Consider the following 21,517-nt stretch of genomic DNA (forward strand, 5'->3'; position numbering starts at 1 on the left):
ACTGGATATTCGCGACATACTCGTTGGGACATTTTAAATCTCTTGGATTTCTGTAGGGCTCCTTCGAACAGTATTTGGTTTTATCTTGCCACTTTCTAAACTTAGAACCTTGGTGTTTTTTTATATGTAAGGTTGTTTATTGGCATTAAAAACTACCTTCCTGGATCAGACCAAAGGCTGACGTGGAGCAGCACCTTGTCTCAAGCAGATGCTTACAACCAAGGCATGATGGAGGGTAAGGTATCAGTGGTTGCTAACCTCAGTGGCCATGTCCTACCTCCACTGTTGGCCGTAGCATGCCTCCGAATACCAGTTTCTGGGAATTGCAAGTGGGGAGACTGCTGTTGCGCTCCAGTCCTGCTCTCAGGTTTCCCAGTGAGGCATCTGCCTGGCCACAGGAAGAACAGGATGTTGGATTAGATGATCCAGCTGCAGGACTCTTCTGAGAAACAGAGGTGTGCTGGTTTTTAAATGTGAACGACCCATCTTTAATTGTCGTGGAAGATGTGATGTTAAGAACACATACCAAACATTTAGTTTTGAATGCTATGTTTCATTCCTGTGATACATGTTGATAAGCCAGGGGCCACTGCTGCATCTTGGCGTGAATACCCTAACTTTGTTATGCGTTAAGGAACGTAGAAAGCTGCCTTATACCATACCAGGCCAGCTGATTTGTCCACATATCCCAGTACTGTCTACTGTGACTGCGTCTTTCCAAGGGCTTTGGCAGAGAGAGAGGGGGGGGTCTTTCCCATCGCCTGCTACCTGTGAAGTGGACATGCTCTTGAAGTTGAACCTGGGACCTTCTGTGTGCAGTGCATGTCCTCTGCCGCTGAGCCAAGGCCCTTCCTCCCCTCCATTGCTCATCTCGGACATGCAGCCATTTCTCTTTTATATGTTCCAGAGCAGTGTAGCGGCTGCGCTTCTCCCTGAAGCTGCGTTGGCTGTCCCTGCGTACTGACAGGTGAAGCTTTCCTGGCGTAGTGATGGTGAAAGCTGCACCTGTTGAATTTCTTCCTGTTACACAGCTGTTTGAGCCACTGAGCCTCTGTCAGCCTCGCTCACAAGAGTGGTTTGAGGATTAGCAGTCCAAGAGTGCAGTGAATCGAGTTAATGATTAATATTTATATTGAGCATGGTATTAATTATAGGGGCTTGGTGCAGTCAGGCCCAAGCCGCCCACTCCTTCCTTCCTACCTTCAGAATCTCCTCATAATAGCCTGCCTTACCACTTGCGTGTGGGGTGGGTCAGCCACCATTTTACCCCGAAGGGGTGGAGAGCAGCCATTCTCCAGTCTTTGTACAGCCCACTACAATCTTAAAAGAAAAGGCATATAGGAATTTAACTCACTGCATGATCAGGGCTCCAAAAGAACCCCTTCTCCTCTTTTTAGGATTTCTCCCCCCCTGCCGCCCACCCCCAGTTGCCGTAAAACCCCTCCATTCCTTCTACTAGGCTTCTGTTTATCAGATTTTAAGAAGTTCAGTGAAGAATTCTGCCTGCTGCCATATCGGGGAGAGGTTATAGTTCAGTGGTAGAGCACCTGCTTGGCGTGAAGAAGGTCCCAGGGGTAATCCCCAAAGGCATCACCTGGTAGGGCTAGGATAAGACTCCCTGCCTGAAACTCTGGAGAGCCACTGCCAGTCAGTGTATGGAGCTAGATGGACCAGTGGTCTGACTCGGTACAAGGCAGCTTCCTATGTTGGTCTGGGCTGTGAAAAACAGAGAGTGAGAGGATGGAAAGGGGGAGTTACTCAAAACGCCTTTTAAACACACACCTGCACAAATAGCCCTCCAAATGGAGAGGCGCATAGCTAGTTTTGTATGCTCGAGTTGCACTTTGCATGCGGAAGGTCCTCGGTTGACTCCTCAGCATCTCCACTTCGTAAAGGATCAAGTAGCAAGTGGTGGAAGAGACCTGTCTCTGCCCAAGACTGGAGAGATGCAATATGTTGGAGGCGCCATGCTTCTGAACACCAGTTGCTAGCAATTAATTGCAGGAGGGGAGAGCACTCTCGCACTCAGGTCCTGGTTGCGGGCTTCCCATTGTGGCCTCTAGCTTGGGCGCTGTGAGAACAGGATGCTGGACTAGAGGGACCTTTGCGGCCTAATCCAGAAGGCTATAACCTCAGAGCAAACAGTCCTGGACTAGATGGATAAAGAGCGTAACCTGGTAGGAGAGGGCTTCCTGTGTTCCTAATTGGCACCTGGTAGCCACACAGTATCTAGTGCATACCTGGGTGTGGTGGCCTGGATTTGGCCCAACTTTCCTAGAGTTGTCAAACCCCTACTCCAGCAATTTTTAAATTATTGCTTGACTTTATTCTCTCTCTTTTTTTTTTGTCTTTACCAAAACGGAGAGGCTTTCAGAAGTAAAAGGAAAGGCCCAATTCTGACGTACAAGAGAGAAACTCCAAGAAGGGCCCGCCTCTTGGATATTGGCTGTTTCCTGCTCCCTTTAGCAATATGGTCCTTTTTTGGAATTCCACCTGGCTCTGCTGGTTTGGGAGGAATAAAGAGGTGGAATTCATTAGGAAAACTTGTTTACAGCATAGCTTTAGTCACCGAGGTGCTCCCATTTTCAAACTCTACAGTAAGCTGCTCATTAAAATAAAAAATTAAGCAACAGGTTTGCTTCTGCCTCTTTTCTTTTTTCTTCTTCCTTTCTCTCTTCTCACTCCCTTAAAAGTGTTTTAATTGCATGATTTTGTTTTAACATGGTGTAACTTCTGGAAACGCCCGGCGTGCCTCACATAGAGGGTTTTTTTTTTTTATTACAAAACAGTTTTTGCTTTATTACATTTGAATTTTTGATTCAAGAGAATTGATGACTCAAGAAAAAAACCTTACAGGTGTATATATACATATATATTAAAACAAAAAGCGCCATTGAGATCTATGATAAGTGCTTAAGAGGGCACTGTTGGCCGAAAGGCTTGTTCCTTTCATCAAAAGACGTTTTTGAGTCAACGTTTTCTCACTCCAAGGCTCTGTTGCAATAATCTTTTAAGAGGGAAGAAAGGACAGTCGAGGCTGTAAGTAATACGAAGGAAGGGTGGTTGGCATCAAATTTGTGCCCTGTCTCAAGAGGGCTGGTTCTCACGTGCATCTTTCACATCTGACACTTGGTTCCTTTTCCCCAAATGTGTGAGCCATTTTCTTTGCTAAAAAGCTGGCATCGGACAACATGACAACAGGCAATTTGGGGAGGGGCTGTAGCTCAATGGTGGAGTATCTGCCTTACATGCAGATGGTCCCAGGTTCAGTCCCCGATGACATCTCCAGGTAGGGCTGAGGGGGAAACCCTGGAGAAATGCTGCCAGTCAGTGTAGACAGTACTGAGCTAGATGGACCAATGGTATGCCTCAGAGCAAGGTGCCTCTGTATGCAAAAAAAATTCTACACATGTAGACCAGAGGTGGACAGATTTCAGGCTTACCGGAAATAATAATTATATTTATGTCATTTCATTTATACATTCTTTTCCAGGAAACATCCCAAAGTGATTAGCAACAAAAACGTACAGGAATACCCCTCATAAACCGAAAATGTACTTAAAGTGAAGCACTACCTTTTTTCACTTATCGATGCATATACTGCACTGCAGTCGTCATATACGGGCATAACTGATGTAAATAACGCATTTATAACTAAAATAAACACAGTAGGCCTTATTTTAAGAAAATGTTTGTAGTTGGAAACTGATCGGGCGGTGGCGTTATGCCGTTAAGTGTCCGTTCTTGCGAAGCGAGCGTACGTAAACGGGGGAATGGTGCTTCTGTAAATATGTCGTACTCGCGAGTGTCCGTAAATTGAAGGTCCGTAAAGTGGGGTATTCCTGTATCTAAATAACCATTCCTAGTCCAATGCAGATTGGGTAAAACAAATCTCTTCTTAAAAAGGCTTGATGAAAGGCCAAGATCTACCAACCAGAGTCAGGTGCAAAAGGCATACTGCTTAGAATAAAAGCATTCTTCCAAGCACATCTCCAACCTAGGTATTTATTTTTTATATTAGTACTGAACTGAGCTCGCAGTCCTTCCCCACAAAAATCCACTCCTGGTGACTTTCTCCCAGCTTCCATTATTTCAGCAATATAGTTTTTTTTGGGGGGGGGTGGCGGAGATGGAGGGAGAGGGATTTTGTTGCCATAGTTAAATTATTGTAAGAAATCCTTGCAGACAGAGGTCGAATCACCCAAAGTAGCTCCCAGTCTGCCCATCCCTACTCCAAGGCCCCGTATGCACTATATATTTAAAGCACTATTATGCCACTTTAAACAGTCATGGTTTCTGCCAGAGAATCCTGGGAACTGTGCTTTGTTTAGGGTGCTGTGAGTTGTTAGGGTCTACAATTCCAAAAAGAGGGGAATGTTACCAGTACACGAGATTGTCCCTGTTTTTTATTTCCAGAGTGTCGAGAGGTTATTTCTACTTCCATAAGGAATCAGTCTTTACTGCCCAGCCTAAAGTTCTGTACCATGAAAAGCTAAACCATATGCAAATTCAGCCTAGTTTGTTTTGCATAATTTATTCTGCTTCTACAGATCAGTGGGAGGAGCAAGGTGCTATTTAGGGCATCACAACCCCACCCTCCCACCCCTGGCAATCTGAGTCAGCAGCACATCCTTTCAGCCGCAGAAATTTCCAGCAGGGTTTGTCCATGGCCTTTCAAGTGCATCTTTGCAAGTATAAGGACTAGAAGCTTGCTTTTTTTTTTTTTTTTAAAGTGGAATTCTGTGCCCAATATCACAGTGTGTACCTCTTTTTTCCTGCATGTGTGCAGGATTGTAGCTCACGCAGCTCTGGGCACAATTTTTGGAACCGAGTAAAGCCCTCTGCTATCTGGGGCCAGCACAAAGCTCTTATTTTTTTTACAGTGTATTTAGCTAACCATACTCTTCAAGGATACTGTACTTTCATTGAATCCCCCCCCTACCACCACAACTCTGCCTGAAAAATTGGTCTTGTTCCAAAGTGTGTATGCTCAACATGAGTGCTCCAATAAAACACATTACTTTAGCTGTTTCTCTTATTCTCTGTAAGAAACACTCGGATGTCTATAGCAAATACATCGGCATGTGCGAACAGCCGAGTGGGCCAACACAGCTGCTAATATTGTTTCCTGCTTGTTCCTCTTCTCCATCAAGCACCTGCCTGAGAGGGCGGTAGCCTTGAAACAGCAAGCACCTGCCCAGTGGGAGCCTTTCTTCTCTCCTCCCCGCCCCACACCCCAGTATCCTGTATCCTATCAGGGTGGGCAGGATCTCCTGGTAGATCTCTGTGACTTGCAGTGGATTGGCAAGGTTTTAGACTTGCAGTTTTTACAACAGGGGCAGCTAAATGACTCAGCAATGTGGGTTTTCTGAAAAATGTTGAATGGGGGGGATTTCTGGAAAAAAGGCCTATGCAAATTACCCTAGTTTGTGTAAGGGAACTTGCATCAGAAATGTTCAGGTTGCATCAATTTTCTGATGCCCTTGGGAGCGATCTAATTTTATCGATTTTGCTAATATTTAGTAAACAAAGCTAAAAACTTTGAAAACTGCCCAGCTTGACTGATACTGGATTTGTGGTAATGAACCTATGAGATGGGGAAATATCTGCAGAAAAATAGGGCCCTGGGAAATTTTCCATCCCATCCCATGGCCCCCTTTCCCAATTAGACTGCTGATATGAAGATCTTGGGGTAACCAGAAATGGTTTTCTTTTGGTTTTGCGTAGAAGGACTGTGAGCGCCGCTCAGTTCTGGTCCTCAAATCCACATCCTGGGCTCAGCAGCTGCTTGGAGGCAATCTGCTCTTTAATTCTGTGTCTTTTGTGCCGAACTTCAGTCAGTAGAGCTTGTAGTTCTCGTAAAAACGCAGCAGATCTCAGAAGCCTGGAGTCTGCCCTCTCCTGTACAAAATGGAGGACCAGATTGCATTTAGCAGGGCAGCGTTATTCACAACTCTCTGTTATGGGTCCCTTTGCCATCAGGTCCCTACGCTTTTGCTGTGGTCTGCCACATCCACTTGAAGCTGTGCTCCGCAGCAGGTGTGGGGAACCTTTGGCCCTCTGGATGAACTACAGCTCCCATCATCCTTAGCCATTGACCATGCTTTGCTGGGGCTGATGGAAGTTGTAGCTCAGCAGCTGCTGGAGGGCCAAAGTTTCCCCATCCCTATGCTAAAGCCATTAATAGTGGGAGTACAAGCATGATCGATGCATTCCTTCCTTTCCTCAACCCAGGGGTAGCTGATCAGTGGGTCTCTGGATCTTATTGGACTCCCACCAGCCCCAGTCAGCACGACCAGTAGCCAGGGTGATGGGAGTTTAATGACAGCTGGAGGGTCCTCATCACCGCCTTAGATTCATACTCGCTCCTAGGGCCTTAAGCAAGCTGGCTCTCTCAGATCCCTTCTCCCTCTCCCTTTTAAAATATGACGATCCATGTGGTGTGTGCAGTGGACTGTTTAAGGGTTAGAATGAAGAAAATACTGTCCTCTTAATGAGAACCGGCATGGCTATAAGTTTGAGACTTGGAGCGGGGAGACTTGTATACTCAGCCATGAAGCTCACAGGGCAACCTTGGGATAGTCGCTCTCAACCCACCTTACCTTACAGGGTAGTTGTGAGGTTAAGATGAGGTGGGCGGGTGAGAACTCTGCATGCTTCTCTGAGCTTGAGAGAAATGCAACTTACCCTCCTCATTATGCATGCTGCAGGAGTAAGGGGTTGTATGCAATGCTAATCCTACTCAGAGTAGGCCTGTTGAAGTTAAGAGACATGACTAACTGAGGTCCATTAATTTCAGTGGGTCTCCTCTGAGTTGGATTTAGTTGATCACAACCCAAGATACCAAAGGTGATTAAAATCACTGGCCTACCTTGCAGGTTGGTTTGTAAGAACTGGAGAGTAAGTATGAAACAAGTTCTGGGTTGTAAACCTGATTGTTGCAAGATTAAAATGCACTCCCTTTCTTTATAATGCTCTGTATAAATAAACACTTTAAAAAGAAAAAATAGAGACTGTTGAAAGACTCATAAATTTAGCAAAATTGGGACTACACAAAACTGTCTCTCAAACTCCCCAAATTCTCAAAAGAGCAATTGTGTCTCTTCAGAAGCTGAGTGCACATTGTTGTGATTCCTCATAGGCTTGTAATGGGGAGTCAAATATCACAGCAACTTGTTAAAAAGGTGGGGGGAACCACTGTAAGGAGTGGGGGGGGAAATCTGACAAACAGGTATTTCCCCCCAAAAGGCGCTTGTTACAGGTACAGATCACACACACATCATTCTCTTGATCTTAAGAAGATCAAGATGAGAAATCTCCATACAAAGGTGTGTCTTTCTGCAAGATTTTATCACAGCTTATCTCTCTCCAACCTGAATAAAAATCTGGGGCATAATCCAACCGGAATGTCTCCTGCCCGAGCCCCTTTGAAGTGACTTCAGCTTGCTCAAGAACACAGCACAGAGTGGATTTGCACATGGAAATTCCCAGTGGCATTTGTTGCTGGCGATCTAGATCTTCTTTCAAAACCGAAGTATACACACACGCACAAACAGTTACAGAAAATGTGCGTGCTAGTTTTTATTTTACAAGGGGGAAACACTATTTTTTAAAAGCGTTTTCAGAGGTATGTGTGAGATATGACCAATGCACCAGGTCTGGCCCTACCATTAAGCAAGGAGAGGCAGCTCCTCAGGTGTCAGATGTGGAGGGACAGGAGAGCGGCAGTGAGATCATGGAGGACAGAGCTATGTGTGGCCTTTGGCTTGTTGTGTACCCCTTGAGCTAGCTTGCGGCCCACCAGAGGCTGTGGAGGAGGCTGTTCAGTTGCCACTGTCGAAGTTAGATTCAGCTGCCGTTGTGGTGGGCTTCTCTGGGTGGAATGGGGGTAGGGGTGCCATCTTGCCTTCACCTCTGGCAGCAGAATGTCTTGGACCAGCCTTGGCAGAAAAAACTAACTTGCTATTAAAAATAAAAATAGGGCAGAGTTGCTCTACTGCGTAGGCTAGTGGTTCAGGAGTCCTTGTAATTTTTTTTCTGTCAACAACCATAGTTTATCAAGGGCTGTGTGTATATTTGTATGTGTCGATGGTCCCATCCTCAGTATACATTTTAAAGCAGTATCATACCACTTTGAACAGTCGTGACTTCCCCTTGAGGAATTCTGGGATCTGTAGTCTGTTAAAGAGTGCTTAGGGCTGTTAGGAGACCCACTATCCCCTCACAGAGCCACAGTTCTCCGAGTGGTCTAACAGTCAATCCCTGGACCCAGGGAATTGTGGGCATTGTATCTCTGTGATGGGAACAGGGGGCTGCATACACACCATACATTTAAAGCACATTATTTCTCCCAATGAATCCTGGGAACTGTTAAGGAGCAGAAAACCATTCGTCTTGTCTATGGGGCTTCTTTAAACAAGCAATGTGAGCCTTAAAAACAATGGGTTGTTTCCTAAGTCCTCCTCAGAGTAGACCCATTGAAATTAATGAGCCCAAGTTAGTCATGTAAATTAACTTCAATGGGTCTACTCTGAGTAGGACAAGTATTGGATACAACCCCCATGTTTGTTGTCTGCACTAAAAACACTGAACTCATTTTTTAAAAAAATTAATAATTAAAAAAATGTTTGTAGAAATTCTGCTGGGCCCTGAAATGCCCAGTCCTCATCCCCGCAATCATTTCTCTTTGAAAGAGGGACTTCAGCAAAACCCTAAATTCTGACCGTCTCTAGGAACTTGGCTACTCTGTTTTTGAAAGCCAGATGAAACACTCTGCTGTGGGAAAACACTTTTGTGGTCGGATTAGAAGTATTAGAATTAATAATATCGGCAGAGCCCACACTGTAATGCCTTTCCTGAGAACTGTTCCCTGTGAAAACGAAGTTTTAACAAGCATCCCAGCAAGACAGCCAGCGATTCGCCCAGCGCGGATTAAGGTGCGAAGGAGGTCAAATGGGTGCCTCCCAGCAGGTGGAGGGAGAGGAGCTGGCTCTTTTCAAGGAATTTCCTGCCTCTTTGTTTGTGTTTCTGCCAGCACAACTGGGGCTCTGTTGGGTGTGCCCCAGAATTCCCACACATGCACCTCTCTCACCTGTTTGCCCCAAATATGCGTCTCTCTTTCGATTCCTCTCCCAAGCTGATGAGGTACATGTGTTGCCTGGAGAACTTACAGGTTGGATGCAATATCCTTGATGGGGTTGATGGAAGTCCAAAAGATCTGAAGGGCACCAGGTTGGTGAAGGCTGGCCCAGAATCACACTCTGCAGTCTTATCTCCCTCACCTCCCCCCCCCAAAAAAAATCAGATAGCTGACGCTTGAGCTGTTGGGTGGCTGTTTTGAGGTCAGGACTTGATGGCTTGATGACAAAGGATTGCTGGGTGCACCATAAGCAGAGTACTTGTGCTTTCTTCAGTTCTAAGACTGTGCTGAGGCAGTGTGGAGAATTCAGTGCCCCGAGAATCTGTGGTGGTATTGTATTTTTTAAAAAATGTTTCTAGTCCCTATGGAACTAAGGTAAATCTAGAAGTGTGTGAGCCATTAATTTGTTTATGCATTTTCTATGGGTTGTTCCAACCAAGTTTTACTTTTTGAAATTAATTAACCTAAGTTAGGCCTGTCCATTAACTTCAGTGGGTCTACTCTGTGTAGGACTAGCATTTGACATAACCCTATATTTCCAGAAGCTTTATTTATTGGCTTTTGATACACCATATCTTTCCTTGGGTGTCATTATGCTGGAGGGCTCCTTGACATTCCACAATGACTAAATTAGAAAGACATATTCAAGCTAAACTAATTGCATTCCTTCCTAACGTTTCAGAATCCAGCTTTTGGGGGGGGCAGATAAATCAAGAATGCCTGTGTATATTTTTGTCTGGAGTGTGAACAGCCCTGATGGTAAGGAAGCGACAGCCAAATATTGACCTGCTCCTGCTGTTTATACTGTTGCAAATCGCAGCACATGCACATGGTCCAGGCACTCAGAGCAGAAAGAAGTACAAATCCCAGCAAAGGTTTGGGGCCAGTATCATCCAGGCTCTCAAGAGGAAATTAAGGAAGGGAGGGGAGTCTGTCACTCTCCACATGTTGCTGGACTACAGCTATCACGAGCCAGCATGGCCAGTGGCCGGGATGACGGGAGCTGTAGTCCAGCCACATCTGGAGGGCTGTAGGTTCCCCATCACTGCTGTAACAGAATCCAAGAGGCATATCTACTTATCGAATCTAAAGACTGGATCAACTCCAAGCCAGTCCTGGAGCTGAGGTATCCCAGCTGAAAGAGAAAACAGGTACAAAGGAAAAGCTATGTAGCCAAGGCCAAAGTTCAACTGTTGGCCAGACCCTGACGTGGGCAATATTTATCCTTGGAAGGCCAACAGTCTTCCTGGAGGTGGGCTCATGCTAGATCCCAGAGAGTTTCCTTCTGTTCCCACCATTCTACAGTCTGGACTGACTTGGCACCAGTATGCAGGCTAGGAGGTTCCAGGTCAGGGTTCTAGCAAGTGGGGTGCTTTTCCGAGGGATGCGCTTGTGCATCCCTGCAGGTGAGCCTGGAAATCTTGTGTCAGAGACAGGATGACATCTCTGCGCTCTCGGGTACCAACTCACTTTCTCGGTGAAATGTCTTCTGGCTTTCAAGACGAGCAAAAGCAATTAGCTTGCTCTGGGGACCAAGCGCCAGCCAACATGTCACTTTAAACAATGGATCTTGTTCCTGGTGATCTCGGAGGCTTTCTGTCTTCAAGTCAGAGCGTTCTACGGGAAGCGATGCCTAATGACGATCTGTATCCTGGGTATATCAAGGCAAGGAAGCGAGAGCCGTTGTCTTGAGTTGTAGATAGCTTGACACAGTCTTAGTTTTATTGGCAGTGCAAATAACATGTACGCAGCACTGCTTGGTGTTTTGTGCCATTGTTAGCTAGTGTGACTTTTGTTAAAAACAGCCACACACACCCACACCCATGAAAGAAAATGTAGCCGCCTGCTGGTGGCAGTCATTGTAACCTGGTGGTGGAGCTGCAGGAGGGATATGCATAAGAATGTAAGAACATAAGAGACTGCTGGATCAGGCCAGTGGTCCATGTAGTCCAGCATCCTGTGCTCACCGTGGCCAAACAGATGCTTCCGGGAAGCCTGCAAGCAGGATCTGAGTGCAAGAGCACTGTCCCCTCCTGGAGCTTCCAGCAACTGGTTTTCAGCAACATACTGCCTCTCACCATGAAGGCAGAGCTTTGCCATCGTGCCTAGTGCTCACTGATACTCTTACCCTCCATGAATTTGTCTAATTCTCTTTTAAAGCCGTTCAGGTTGGTGGCTGTCACTCCCTCCGTCGATGCAAATGGTTTAAAATGTTTGGATGGTTTAAAATGAACGATGAGATGACGTCATTGACAGGAGGGCAGGATAGCTAACGGGAACCTTGGAAAGCTCATTGATCAGAGCACCTGCTTTGCACGCAGAAAGCCCGAGGTCCAGTGTATTTCCAGTTAGACCAGGATTGGACGACCTGTAGCCCTCCAGACATTGTTGGACTCCACATCATCCCTGTCCATTCACCATGCCAGGGCCGATGGGACAACACCTAGAGCGTCATGGGTACCCCTCCCAATCTAAGAGGAGATGCGAAGTGAGCCTGGGTTCCCTACCCTTGAGTTAGAAGTATCAGGGAATGTGTGACATGAGAGGCTGCTTCCTGCCAGAGACCGTGGAGAGTTGCTGCCAGTCAGAGAAGACAATACTGGGCTAAATGGACAAAGAGCCTGACCTGATACAAGCCAGTTTCATGTGTCCCTATAAGCTTTAAATTCAGGGGAAAGATATGTCTGAATACCAGATCCTTTAGACAAAGAGAGGAACATGCCTTGCTTGTAAGGGGAATAATATGGTGGACTGGGTGGGTCCTTGGTGTCATCTGGCAGGGTAGTTCTTATGTGGACACATTCTTACAACTAGAGCTTGGGGAGGTCCACCTACGGGTAAGTTGCCAGACCTCATTTGGGTCTCTGTTCCCTCTGCTTGGCATTGTGATTGGGCAGGTCTGGGAAAGAGTTTGGAGGTGTCCTCTTCCCTTCACCAGTGGGGGAGTGCTATCCCTGGAAAGGCCCTGCATTCTCTTGGAAGGATCCATTGCCACTAGGTATGGAACTCTATCTTTTGGTCCACTTTGGCGGGTCTCGCTTTCAAAGCACTTAACGATGTTGCAGCCGCTTGCCTTGCTGCAGTCTGTAAGCTGGTGTGGGCCTTGCCCGTGGCCACCTTATGTCCAGGCGTCATGCGAAAATCCTCTTTGTAGCCGCTATGCTGTGGGAGCAACTGGCCCATCGCGGAAGACAGAAAGAGCAATCAAGTGACCTACTGTGACCCCAAAGTATTTCCTTGCTGCTTCTGGCTTAGTTGGGTCTCAGGAAGCTGCCTTGCACTGAGTCAGACTGTTGGTCCATCTAATTCCGTTTTGTCTACATTGACCGGCAGTGGCTGTCCATGGTTTCAGCCCTACCTGGAGATGCCTTTGGGGACTGAATCTGGGGCCTTCTGCATGCAAAGCAGGTGCTCTGCCACTGAGCTATGGCCTTTCTCCCTTGGCGTGTAGGTGCTTTGGCCCCTTGGAGGTTCTCCTGTGTCTTGAGAAGCGATTCGGCATGGCTGCCCCGTGTGCTGCATGGCTGGATTGCATTAAGCGTTGTCACCATGCTGGGATTCACTGCCATAGCTTCTGCTGCCTTAGCTCTTCACAGCCGTAAATCCCCTCCTCCCTCGGCTGTTTTGCTTTGGTCGTTCTTTTGCGGCTAAATCAACACCCTGCTGTGTTACCTCCAGCTCCCTCTAGATGTTGACAACTTCAGGTGGTGAACTACGCCCTGGCCTTTAGAGGGGGCCACCTGCTCCTGGGAATCTCAAGGTGGAGAGAGATTCCCGGCAGAAGGTTGCGTCCCCTTCCATTAGTTTTCAGGGCATCCTGAGTTCTGGGATAACAGACTGGCCAATGGAGGACAAGGCTGTCATTGGCTAATAGCAGAGACGGCAATGTTCTACCTCCATTGTCGGAGGCAGGATGCCTTTGAATATCATTTGCTGGGAATCGCAAGTGGGTAGAGGAGCTGTTGCGTTCAGGACCTGTTTGCAGGCTTCCCCTCTGGGCATCTGGTTGGCCACTGTGAGAACAGGATGCTGGACTAGGTGAGCTTTTTATGATCTATCATTGGGTGGCTTTAAAAGGAGATGAGATACATCCATAGAGGATAAAGCTAGCAATGTCCGCTAGTTATATATTTCCTCCACTGTTAGAGGGACTGTGCCTCTGAATTCAAAGTTCCTGGGAATTGCAGTTGGGGAGAGTATTGCCGTCGCACTCAGATCCTGCCTGTGGTCATCTGACCAGGCACTGTGGGAAGCAGGATGCGCCTTTGACCTGCTCCAGCTTGAGGGCCCTACTGATGTTCTCATGGAGTGCAGGGTGACTGAAGGTGTGAAGAGTATTAGGCTGCTCTGGTTTGGTCTGAAATAATGCTCATAATGGTGCTCCACTGCCGTAGGGCCATTTAAAGAGGTTGGGTGGTGACGCCGGTCCTATCTCAGGGAATTTTGGTGCCAGAGGCAGAAGATCCAAATGGTGGCCTTTATTAACGGCAACGTGAATCTGGAGCTCAAAGCGGCTGCTTCACTTCACTTACCCCTAGGAACAGCCTCGCTCCTAAACTTGAAACAAGTTGCAGCCACTTGCTGGTAGCAAGCCCCAGTTTGCCTGCCCATGGTGGTAAGGAGATTCCAGTTGGCTCAGGATTTTGTTAACCTAGTCCAGGGAAACCTAGTTTAGCTGGACCTGGTTTGAGAATGTCTTTGGGGGCCTTAAACAGTTCTCAGAGTGGGTAATGCATCTATATGTCCAGATTAATGAAACTAACTCCCATCAGCCCCAGCCAGCACAGCCAGTGGTGAGGAATGATGGGATTTGCAGTGTAGCAACCTCTAGATGTACTCAAGGAGACCCACAGTTTCTCCGATCCAGCTCTGTAGAGCCCTGGTGAGGGTCCATTCGCACTGTTGTACTCTTTTTATCCTCTCAATGACCCTATAAAGTAGGTCAGGTCTAGGGAGAGAGGTTATCTGGTGAACTTCATTGCTGAGCAAGGATTTGAGCCCGGATTATTGTGGTCAACTTCAGCCCTCTGTCTGCTCCACCACCCTGGCTCTAGCCACTGTGAAGATGGAAGCCGGAGGGCTGTATTTCCCCTTAGTGCAGCCTTTCCTAATCCTTGGAACCCGGAGGTACCTGGGCTACAACTCCCACCATCCCTGACCGTTGGCCGTATTGGCTGGATCTGATGGGAGTTGGAGTGCTACAGTATCTAGAGAGCGCTACGTTGGCTACTCCTGGTGTAGACCAAACTGAATTCAACCGAGCAATGATTTCACTCAGTATAAAGGCAGCCTCCAGTGTCTTTAGGGAAGGGCCATAGCTCAATGGTTAGAGTGTCTGGTTGGAAGGTAGATGGTCCTAGGTTCAATCCCCATCTTCTCCATATTGGGCTGGGAATCTCCCCTGCCTAAAACAATAGAGCGCTGATACCAGGCAGAGAAGACAATACTGAGTTCAATTTAAGGCAACTTCCCAACCGGCACTGGCTGTTGGTGAGAGCCTGCTGCGTGATGTTTTGTGGGAAACCGTCCCTGCATCATCCTCTCATGCAGATTTGAAGCAGCAGGGCTGTGCCTCTTAGGAGGAATAGGGTGACGGGAGGAAGCCCCCAATGCTAAGGCAGGCTAGGAGGCTTCCGGAGGTGGGGGGAGGAAACATCCCTCAAAATTGGTTCGGAGGGAGCACTGCTGGAAGCCAAGGCCAGTCCTGCTGATGAGGTCCTTTCTTCTGCAAGCGAATCGTAAAATATGGCTCAAATTTTCATTACGGGCTCTATTGATTATCTTTGGGGACAGATGAATTATGGGGGACATTAAATTAAAAGAAGAAAAGGAAATACTTGAATGAGTTTGGGAGGTCGATGCCAGAACGGCTGACTCCCCCCCCACCTTTCTGGCATGCAGTCTCTGGGGCCTTGAGCCCCACTGGCCCGGGGCAGCTCCTTGCATTTTCCTGCTACCCAGGGCCACGCCTGCCCAGAGCAGCTCCACTTGGGAAGGAGCAGCCAGTGGGTTGGAATGGGCTTCCTCTGGGCTGCTATGCATGCATTGATCCTTGTCATCCACATTTGCACCTTGGTCCTTGCACCCTCCTCTGCTTGTTTGTGGCCCATCCGAACTATACATTTCAAGCAGTGTCGTGCCACTTTAAACAGCCATGGCTACTCCCCCAAAGAACCCTGGGAACTGTAGTTTGTTAAAGGTGCTGAGAGTTGATAGGAGATGCCCTATTCCCTTCGCGCAGCTACAATTCCCCAAGTTTCCTGGGAAGAGGAATTGACTGTTCAACCACTTTGGGAACGGTAACCCTGTGAAGGGAACAAGACCAGAGTTGAATAGAGTGCCTTTTTCTTTGTCAGAGGCAACCGCCTCATTCTCCTGGACTCCATGCGAAGGGACATGGGACAAGACGCCAACAAGGCTCTGGGTGAATGTTAACGCTTTTGACTCAAAGGACAGGGGGTAGGATTTGATTTCTCTGCTTCTGAGAGTTGCCTAGAAGGGGGCATTTCAGTGGAGGCAGATTTTCTCACTTCTGTCACTCTTAGAATGTGACAAACTTGAAACAGCACCTTTGTGGTTCTTGGAGGCTTTCTGTGCTGCCAGTGAGCATCCTGGATCTTGAAATGGTCAGATGAAGGTATGTATTGGAGCCAGGTGCGCTGTCGAGGAGCCTGGTTATAGATCCTATATAGCTTACAGTCTAATTAACTTAGGACCACACCGTCATAGAGATGGAGGGACACTGGAAGTCATCTACTCTGACCCTCTGCTCAGTGCAATGGCAGGCATCCTCAGTGGATGGGGATGGGCCATAGCTTAGCGGTAGAGCATTTTCCTTGCATGCAGAAGGTCCCAGGTTCAGTCCCCAGCATCTCCAGTTAGGATTGGGAGAGACTGCTGCCTGAAACCCTGAAGAGCTACTGCCAGTCAGTGTAGACAATACTGAGCTAGATGGACCAATGGTCTGAGCCTATGTTCATCCAGCCGCTGCTTGAAAACTCCTTAACCAGCTGTGGGGAGCCTTTGGCCCTCCAGATGTTGCTGAACTACACCTCCCATCAGCCCCAGGCAGCATGGCCCATGGCCAGGGATGAGAGGTGTTGTCGTTCAGCAGCATCTGGAAGGCCAAAGGGTCTTTACGAAGGAGAGCTCACCACCAGTTCCAGAAGCGCTCTGTTCCACTGTCGAAGAGCTCTAACCGTTCTTTGTAATCTTTAGTCAACTTCTGTGGCCGTCAGCTGGCAGCTGAATGTGCGACGTCACTCCGCTGGGTCGCTTTTGAATTCTGAAGTGCTGCATAAGTTCTGAGCAAGATGCTGACCTGTAGTGATTCCTCTCTCACATGCGAGTCCTCGTTACGATTTTGCAGCAAATCAAGCAGCAAACATACGTGTCTGAATTATCCTTTCCTGTAAACACAAAAGGTGCTCTTTGCTTGTGTTCACACATGCGCCTACAGATTACTGCCTCTTGGACCCTTAAATTTGTAGCACTCTGTCACCACCTGTCCCCCCGTTCCTTCCTCCCCTGTGGGACTGGGGAGTCCGGTGTCCAGTCCCATACCATGCCTTGCCCCCCCCAACTTTTTCTGTGTTGCTTTTAACTTCTTTCTTTGGTTGAGCAGGCAGCTGCTGCCTCTCAGGAACGTTGTGTTATCTTTGGTCAAATCATCGAGGAATGCTGCCATGTGGGTTCGCTCTTCTGAGTTGCCCCACAAGAACAACTGTGCCCTGTATTGCACGTGCCCTTTCTCCACCACCGCTGTATGAAGCCACTTTTTCAGCTATACTGTGTTGGTTCTCATCCTTTGCTTATTTTTTCTACCTCCTCTGTCGGAGGCAGTACGCCTCGAAGTATCAGTTCCTGGGAATTGCAAGTGGAAAGAGTGCCGTTGCCTGCCTGTGGGCAACCTGAAATTATCTGACTGGCGACTGCAAGAACAAGATGGTGGACTATGATGGGCCTTTGGCCTTGATCCAGCTTCGGAGCTGTTCTTGTTGTTGTTATATGACTTCAAGTCGACTACGACTTATGGCAACCCTGTGAATCAGCGACCTCCAAGAGCATCTGTCGTTAACCACCCTGTTCAAATCTTGTAAGTTCAGGTCTGTGGCTTCCTTTATGGAATCGATCCATCTCTTGTTTGGCCTTCCTCTTTTTCTACTCCCTTCTGTTTTTCCCAGCATTATGGTCTTTTCTAGTGAATCATGTGTTCTCATTATGTGTCTAAAGTATGAGAAACTCAGTTTCATCATTTTAGCTTCCAGCGATAATTCTGGTTTAATTTGTTCTAACACCCAGTTATTTGTCCTTTTTGCAGTCCATGGTATCCGCAAAGCTCTCCTCCAACGACACATTTCAAATGAGTTGATTTTTCTCTTATCCACTTTTTTTCACTGTCCAATTTTCACATCCCTACATAGAGATTGGGAATACCATGGTCTGAATGATCCTGCCTTGGTATTCAGTGATACATCTTTGCATTTGAGGACCTTTTCTAGTTCTCTCATAGCTGCCCTCCCCAATCCTATCCTTCTTCTGATTTCTTGACTATTGTCTCCATTTTGGTTAATGACTGTGCCAAGGTATTGATAATGCTTGATAAGTTCAATGCCCTCGTTGTCAACTTTAAAGTTACATAAATCTTCTGTTGTCATTCTTATTCATCAGACTCTTCTTGTGTGTCTTTAAAAGGGGATTAGACAAACTCATAGAGGCTAAGGCTAGTGATGGCTACTAGTTAAGATGGCTATATAATATTACCTCCACTCTTGGAGGCTCTGTGAATACTGGTGGCTGGGAATTGCAAATGGGGAGAATGCCATTGGGCTCAGGTCCTACTTGCCGGCTTCCATAATGGGCATTGAGTTGGCCACTGTGAGAACAGGATGCTGGACTAGTTGGGCCTTTGGCCTGATCCAGCCACAGGGCTCTTTTTATGTTCATCCTTTTTAGAGTGCAAGCCTGCAGGAAGGGTCCGTTTTGTTTTTGCAGACCACTTAGTAATCTTGTACATACTTACCTTGGGATAAGTATGGATTGGGATAAGTATGGACATACTTATCTTGGGATAAGTATTGCGTGGATCCAGAATTGGCCTCCTCAGTCACTTACGGACCTACTGTTAAAGACTTTATCTTGGAAGACAATCTTATTCGGCCACGAGTGATTGCCAATGAATGATATCTTGGAAGTTAGTCCTATTGAATTATTGTGCTCATATCCTGCTTCAGGCTTCCTGTAGGCATCAGGTTGGCCCCTGTGAGAACAGGATGTTGGTGTATACGGGCCACTGGCCTGATTCAGCAAGGCTCTTCTGATGTCCTTATGTCCTTCTGCTGCACATCACATGGCAGGCCCCTTTAAAAGTTAATAATCCCAGCTGACTGTTTTGCACGTTTACATGGTAACCTCGGCACACATGGGCACTTGCCACAGTAAACACACACAATGTGAAGGGGGAGGGACGTCTCTCCAACCCACTGCATACTTGTTGACCTGCACCTCTCATGCACACTTGACATGCTTTGCCATGGCAAACAGAGGCAAAGCCCCACTGCCTGTAGCTGTCAGTGCATGGAGGGGTTTTATGAGCCTTGCATCACCAGCGCACATGCACTTCCGTGTGTCATCATCAAACGTGCCTTAATAAAGTTTTTGTCGTTGCACGCTTGAGCTGTAACCTATGTGCCTGGCAGAGTGTTTGTGCTTTGGCTGATCTCTTGTGTGGCACTTTGGAGAGTGCCTCGCAGTGATTACTGGGTTTTGGTGGTGTTCCCAGAAATGAATGCCTTCCCGAGTCCATGACTCACAACAAAGGTGAGACATGAGTCCTAGGGTCTCCAAGCCTGAGCCGCAGCTTGAAATTAAAACGTGCAGCTACTCAACCCAGTCAGGACCAAGAAGAGCATGGTTTCATATTTCGTTTTCTTTGCTTTGAGGTTATGATGAGGAGAGGAAAGCCAAGTCACCTGTGCTTTCACTCAGCTGGTCCCTTGGAATATCCAAGGCCAAACAGAGCAACCTTACTTCTCTTCTGTTGTATGCTTTCCAGTCCTGCGCTTTTCAGTGTGGGGCAGCTCTCTCCCTGCTCCCGTGTCAGTTGAAGTGGCTCACCATCTGATGGCTTACGAGCAACTGAACTTCAATCCCTAGCCCAGCATTGGCCAATCTGGTGCCTTCCGGATGTTTTGGACTACCCCTCCCATCAGCCCCAGCCAGCACGGGCTGATGGGAGTTGTAGTCCAAACCGTCTGGAGGGCACCAGGTGACAAAGACCATCCTATCTTAAGCGTCCATCTTAAAGGTATACATGTGGGAGTGCAGTGGCTTGCTCCCAACTCGAACCATGGGAGGGCTTGACCTGGCCATCACTATCCCTGTCTTGCCACACAATAGGTGTTTAAACTCCTGGGTGCTGGGAATCGATAGCGGCATCTTTGTATATTATGCACCATTGTGCATGTTTTTGGTTATGCAGTGCACTTGCACGCTCACAGAGAGAGAGAGAGAGAGAGAGAGAGGGTGTGTGTGTGTGTGTGTTGTGTTTTGTAACTCTTTCCTGGGTTTTGTGTATTTATGAGTGGGCGATCTTTGCATTTCCACCCTTCTTTTCCTTTTCCTTTTAAAAGCCCCTTATAGATCTTGGCGACTCTTTAAAGTCATCATCATCATCGTAATAAAAGTCTTCTTCCGCAAAGAGTGTTTTCGCCTGGGCTTAACTCAAAGGGCTGGCGGTTTCCATGGCTGCCCCGTCTCCCTGTGGCAACACGCCCTTTATTGTGTGGATTGTTGTTGGGTTTTTATTTTAATTTTTTGGCTTCATAAACTTCTCCAAACAGTTTAAGCAGAAAAAGGGATTTGTGACAGAGGAAAAGAAGTTAACGCTGATAGCGCGGAGGAAAGGTAAAAAGAATGAGTCCTGTCCAGATCAGATCTTTAGAAAGTTTTTTCTTCTTTTAACAGCTTGTGTGGGTTGAAACCAACCATCTTTCTCTCACCTTCTGAAGCGATGTTTCACCTCCTTTCCCTTTGCTGCAGAGTCTAAATGCTGTCGGGACTCTCACCCACAGCAGGGTTGCCACCCAACTCTGACACAACAAGAGTACTGCACCAGTCAAGGAAGCCACCTTAATAGTCAATAAGAATTTAGGGAAGAGGCTTAGCTCAGTGGCAGCAGAGCACCTGCTTTGTATGCAAAAGGTCTCTGGTTCAGTATCTCCAGGCAGGGCTGGGAGAGACTTTTGTCTGAAAACCTGGACAGCTGCTGCTAGCCAGCTTAGACAGTACTGAGCTAGATGGACTAATGGTTTGATTCAGTGGAAGACAGCTGTCTCTGTACCTGTGTTCTTCCTTTGTTCCAAATGCCAACAGGCCAGAGAGGATCTAGTAAGCTGCTCTGACCAATATGAAAGCTTTCAGCAAGGTTTTTCGGGCTGTTCTGAACACACTTGGGGTTGCGCTCGCCTTGAAGGATCATGTTTGCAGGCCGGGGTTGCTGTTTAGTTTCAGCCCTGTCTTTGGATGCCTTTGTGGTATCTGTGGTACAACTTACCTTTTGCCCGTTTTGGCTGGTTTGGTAACGGAACCCTTCCGGAACAGAGAGAGCTTGCTCACTCTCTAGAAACCGCCGGAGTTAGATTGCTGCAGTGCATTGTACATGAGACTGCCTTTGAAGACTACTTGGAAACTTCAGTTAGTCCAGAAATCTGCTTTGAGACTGTGCATCTGGGACAAGCCAAAGGGAGGGTATGATTCCAGTTCTTTACAAACAACGTCACTAGTTACCGGTCTGTTTCCAAGTGCAATTCGTAGTGCTGCTCTTAACTTTCTAAAGGAGATGGCCAACCTGTGGCCCTCCAGACATTATTGGACTCCACCTCCCATCAGCCCTGACGATTGGCCTTGCTGGCTGGCGCTGATGGGAGCTGGAGTCCAGTAACATCTACAACTGGAGGGCACCCCTTGGGCTACCTCTGCCTTAGAGAGACATCCTGGCGCAGTCTTCTATCTTTTCAGTACCAGGCAAAGACCTTTTTATCTTCCCAGAACTCCTAATCACTTATTTGCTTGTACTGGAAAAATCTCTGCTGGCTTTTTTTTTCTTTTTAGCCTGCTGTTTGTTTTTTTTAAGTGATTTTGATATTTTTATTGCTTTGTTTTATTTATTACACAGATGTACTGTATATACAGCTTAACATAAAAATACCCCAAAGTAGTGTACAGCATAAAAAAACAGGCAATATGACCTAAAACAATTTAAAAATCAGTATAAAAATGAATCACATTGTTGTGCTCTTATTGTGAGCTGCCTGGATAGCTCAAATTTGAGCTGAAGGGTAGGCAATTAAATTGCATGCATATAAATAAATAGATTTG

The 21,517-nt window shown here is 47.1% G+C and overlaps 1 protein-coding gene across 4 annotated transcripts in view; it reads left to right on the forward strand.

The window, feature by feature from the left end:
• CASZ1 (castor zinc finger 1) overlaps positions 1–21,517 on the forward strand; it is a 416,252-nt gene that overhangs the window by 120,327 nt on the left and 274,408 nt on the right. Inside the window, exon 1 of one of the 4 annotated variants that reach the window (XM_061602126.1) lies at positions 9,162–9,231. The exons of the other annotated variants lie outside the window; for them this stretch is intronic. The gene's annotated coding sequence lies outside the window, so the exon portion shown is untranslated. Of the gene's footprint in view, positions 1–9,161; positions 9,232–21,517 lie in introns of those variants that run through there. 4 annotated transcript variants of the gene reach the window in all.

This window comes from Rhineura floridana, chromosome 18, assembly GCF_030035675.1.
Source record: "Rhineura floridana isolate rRhiFlo1 chromosome 18, rRhiFlo1.hap2, whole genome shotgun sequence".
NCBI lineage: Eukaryota > Metazoa > Chordata > Lepidosauria > Squamata > Rhineuridae > Rhineura > Rhineura floridana.